General features: G+C 32.2%; 1 long non-coding RNA gene across 1 annotated transcript; it reads right to left on the reverse strand.

Moving 5' to 3' along the window:
* Nucleotides 1–2,890: 2,890 nt before the first annotated feature.
* LOC121217970 (uncharacterized) lies at nucleotides 2,891–4,378 on the reverse strand. The gene is made up of 3 exons (XR_005914239.1): nucleotides 3,906–4,378; nucleotides 3,733–3,769; nucleotides 2,891–3,179 (listed from the first exon to the last, which is right to left on the reverse strand). It is a non-coding gene; the product is annotated as an uncharacterized lncRNA (long non-coding RNA).
* Nucleotides 4,379–4,891: the final 513 nt, after the last annotated feature.

Here is a 4,891-nt window from a genome sequence, read left to right on the forward strand (position 1 = left end):
TTAGAATGATTATATCATTCTTTTGATATTATCATTATACAATTTATTTAAACATAGAAATAAGTATTGAAAACAATAATAGCAATGCCTTTATTAATAAACTAGGTAAAATCATGTTATTACAATCATCATATGATTAGTCTTTACGCAAACTCTAACAATATTTTCGTTGAATTATTGCAAATGTGTGGACTATATGGATGTGTAGGAATGATATTGTGTTTACTGGTAAAACTCTAGACTGTCTTCGACTGATAGTTTTTGCTAAGTAAAAGGCATTAGGTATAGGCTAAGTGGACTAATTGTAGTAAACAGTGTGTTGAGGTTTTTAGATTTCTAAATATGTTTAAGCCTTTTTTCAAAGTTGAATGAAGAAAAGAAAAACTTCGGTTGGACAGCTCCCCCACTAGTTCACTAAAAGTTAACATAGACAGCTCCTTCACAAGAAATCTCGGCATAGGTGTATGTATAGGTGATTTTCTATGAGACGATATAAGTTCTATTCCAATCTTCTTTTTCAAATCTGTTGGGATCATCAACGTGATACTTGGTTAAATTTTAGCCATCAATGAAGCAATGTCCATCTTTGCTGCTTTGAGGTGGAATTTTCTCAAAAGTTGATAATCGAGAATGATTATTGTAATGCTATAAGATGGATTAAGGACCCCTTGCAACTGTCACAAGGCTAGAACTTTAGTCTTGCAATCATGCGGCCTTAGGTGATTCCTTGGTTTCAAATCTGCCTAAGTCAACATAACTCTTGCAAAGTGAGAATTCTCAATAGAAATTCTCCAAGGCACTGTAAATAAAGCAGAAGCAACTAAAAATGAAAGAGTAACGGAAGAACAAAAAATGTCCCAAGAAAGTAAAGCACGCCAAGTGTTGACTAAATGTTCTCAAAGTATTCTATTACTTCAGAAAGAATACAAAGAATGGGATGATTACAAATGAGGAGAAAAGTCTCTATTTATAGTTGAGTTCCCCCAAAACCAACGGTATAGATTGAGTTACATTGACGGTCGAGCCTATCTACAATTGAGATTTTTAAGTGAGTGACTCAATCCTTTAAGATTACAAAATCAAATATTATCAGGTTACATGTCTTTTATGATTAATTCCCCTATTTACCATGGTAGCTCTAAATTTTGTTAAGTGTTTCACTTGGTCACCAAGGCTTCAAATAGATGGGTTTCTCCACATGTTTCACAAATCGGGTCAGTTTAAGTGGTCAAATGAGTCTCATTTAATCGACTAACCTCCATGAGACGCTCTTTCTCGCAATTGTTACGAGCTTTAATTCGCGACCAGTAACACATGATTCCTACATTTGTTAGGACTATGATCAAAATTATTAATCATTCTGAAACTGATTGGTTGAAACTCTATCATGTTTCTAGGGAGATTAACAAAGAAGCACATCCACTTGCTAAGGTCAGGATTAACGGAGATGATGATTTGGAATCTACGTTAGTTTGAAATTGTCTCTTTCGATGTTCTATCATGTCTTTCACTGGTTTTTAGGCTTTGTAAATTTCCTTTGAATGCACTTGAATATTTATGCATTTTTATTAGTTTCAATTTTATATTCAAAATAAATTATTAGCTTCATTTTAGTACTCATTTATGACTAATGTTGACCCACCACTTTATGAGTAAAAAATATATTTTCTATAAAAATTTGGGAGTATAAAAATATTTTATTAAAAAATAAGTATATTTTAGTGAGTATTAATAATGTTTAAATTTTTAGTGGTTATTTTTAAATTAAATGACTTAAATGGCCTAAATTTGTTTCTCTCACGTTCCTTTTCTTTGTCTTTTTTTTTTCTTTTTCAGTCTCATTTTCAATCGCTTTGGCGGTGATTTCTAAGGCAGTTTAGATTTGATTAGTTACCACCATGTGAAAGTTTGTAGATAAATAAAAGTTAGATTCTGTTTTTTTTCAAGTAGTAGCAATTTTAGTTTTGGTTTTAGTTTTTAGTTTACTCTGTTTTTTTTTTAAAGTTGTGTTGATTTTTATTTTCTTTTAGGTTTAAGATTTTTCATTTTTAGTTATAATCATGCATATATAGGATTTGTCTAAGTAAAGATGTCACTAGATCTATTAGGAACTGTTATCGAAATATTTTGTCATAAGATAGAACACTATGATGGTGATTGTAAGAATGGACTTTAAGACGATGAGGAGAAAAGATCATTTGAGGCTTAGTTTTTCATGCATTACTAATGCGGTGAAGTCTCTTGAGAGCGTTTGGCAAAGGTTAGTTGGTTTGCCAGAGTTCATCACTGGATTATCTAATGATGGCAATGTGATGATACAAGTATCTGTGGTTGATCAAGATAATGTATCTACAATTTGTTTCAAAACCTTCCAAGGTTGTAATTACTTTCAATCTACCTTTCTCTTCAGTTGGATTCTTTTTACAGATGATGGTATTTGTTTAGCAATTTATAGTGTTTTATTGTGGTCTATACTATATCTCAGGTCTATGTGTAACTATTTTTTAGGAGTCTTAGAAATTATTTTTGCTAAAAAAACCTAAAAGGCCTAATTTTATTTCAATATTTTAAATCTAATTTAGTGTTTTTCTTTTTTCATTTTTGTCTTTTTCCTCCGGTAGTTTGGCGGCATTGATTTATGACACTGAACTATTATATTGGGGCTATAAGTTAAATGTAAATCAATTCAGTTCATGTGATATAAAATTTAAGTATAATTATGAATAAGGGAGGCTAATGAGGCATTGGGTTAATGGCAAAATAGAGGGTATGAGAATATTTGAAGTTTCAGGTTGGAGTCCACCTTTATATAAATGTATGGATTTTTTTTTCCTAAATTTATTCTAGTAAGTTAAGTGATTTAAATTAAGTTAATTATTCAATTGAGTGTTTATAATGATCAATTCGAATTAAAACTGTTGATATCACGGTAGTTGGTCCTGTTCAGGTACCAATTATACCAACCTATACATTTCGTCTTGGACATAAACCGGAACCATGGAGCATAAGTTTCATTCTGGTTTAGATTCTAGCCTATTACACTTGTATCGGCATATTTGGAGATATTTCACTTGTACCGGCCGAAAATGAAGTTGTAGTCAAAACCTGGATAACTTTGTTTTTCCCTCGACACTATGGTCTCTGTCTCTTCCTGTCTCTTTTCCCTCCATTTTGGGCCCCTGCAATTAAACGTAAGAAGAAATAGAGGTTATCTAAATCTCTATTTTGGTGTTTCGCTAGTACTATCGATGATGAAACAGACAATAATGAGAGAAAGAGCAGCAATGAAAACAAAAAATTGAAATAAAATAATTAGGGTAATCGTTTTATCCTTACAAGCTATAGGGTTTTTAATGATTTGTTGGGTTTAAAAATTATAGGCCGACAATAAATTTTGCATAATAAGTTCAGCCCAAAGAAAAAAAAACTCAAATTGGTATAATATTTTATAAAAATATTAAATTGTTGAAATGTTATTAATTAATTGGAAAGAGACATAAATAATGTGAGAAAAATGCTCTATAAAGTAATTTCTCCATGGACGAGTGTATAATAATTTAATGTCTTTAAATTTTGATAAAGTGGTAAAATTTTATTAGTGCATAAAAATCTTTAGATTATTCTTATTTAAGTTATTCCCTAAAAACAAATCAATCTTCTTTTATTCATTAATTAGATAGAAAGGAAATAAAAAGCTAAAAATATTGAGGTTGCATAATGAATCATCAGTACCTAAATGAGGGCTCAAACTGTACATACCAGCACTAACCTGCAAGGCATAGAAGGGACGAATTAACTTTTTTCCTTCTAAACAAAAAACACAGAAACATCATAGAAAAAAAAAAGAAGAGAGAGCCGTTCATCTTCAACTCTCTGCAAATCCTAAAAACACATTATGAGCTTACCATCCAAATCATCTTCAACCCTCATCCCTCACCATCACCATAGTCATTCACCCATTACCTTACGATAATCAACACAACCTCATTACCATCATTTTCCAAAGCTCCTCCTATTTCTAAACCCATCACCATTTCCCTCAACCTTCACTAACTCCAACCTTCATCACCAAATTCCAGCATTACCATTATGCTCATTCCTTCCCGTCACTTAAACCTTGAACCCTCACCAACCTAATTAATAATAGCCCACTGCCTCTGCCATTTACAACATCGACCAGCCCTCTCCATCACCATCTCAACCCACGACTCTTACCACCTAAAGCTCCCACAAACAACACCCTCAAAATCGCATCGAAACCCACTGCCTCTTGCATCAACGTGACTGAACCATAGTCACCATATCGTTTGTAGCGGCGCTCAGTTTCTCTTTTTTTTTTTTTTTTTGTAGGGCAAAGGAAAAAGAAAAAAAAAATCCTTCTTTTCGAATTGTTGTTTTAATACTAGAAATTCCTCCTTAACTTTTCAGTTAAGCCCAACAGCATGAAAGCAGTCCAGTCCAGCACATCAGTTCACTCATTCCAACAGCAACAGTACCTTTGGGCTTTGATATAATCTCCCTCTTATTTACTTTTACAGCCCAATTATTTATTATGATGCAAATATTTGCTTTGTTTGGAAAATTTGAATTAAATACGGTTCATTGATTTGCCCCATTATTATATTATCGTGCATGTTTTTCCTTAATGGAATAGCTGTTGATGTTCCCATTTCTTTAAAATAATTTTTGGTATTTCCATTTGGTCATTTTAGGATGCATTTGTTGATGTGCATGCTGATCAATTTACATTATAAATTTTCTACCTTATTAATCAAGACTTAGTTTTATTTTGATCCAGATGGTTGTTGTCTCGTTACTACTTGTAATGCTCTAGGAACATTGATAATAAACTACTTGGTGAGAGCCTAATTGAACGTGGTGTTTCGTCACT

Source organism: Gossypium hirsutum, chromosome D05 (genome assembly GCF_007990345.1).
Source record: "Gossypium hirsutum isolate 1008001.06 chromosome D05, Gossypium_hirsutum_v2.1, whole genome shotgun sequence".
Lineage (NCBI taxonomy): Eukaryota > Viridiplantae > Streptophyta > Magnoliopsida > Malvales > Malvaceae > Gossypium > Gossypium hirsutum.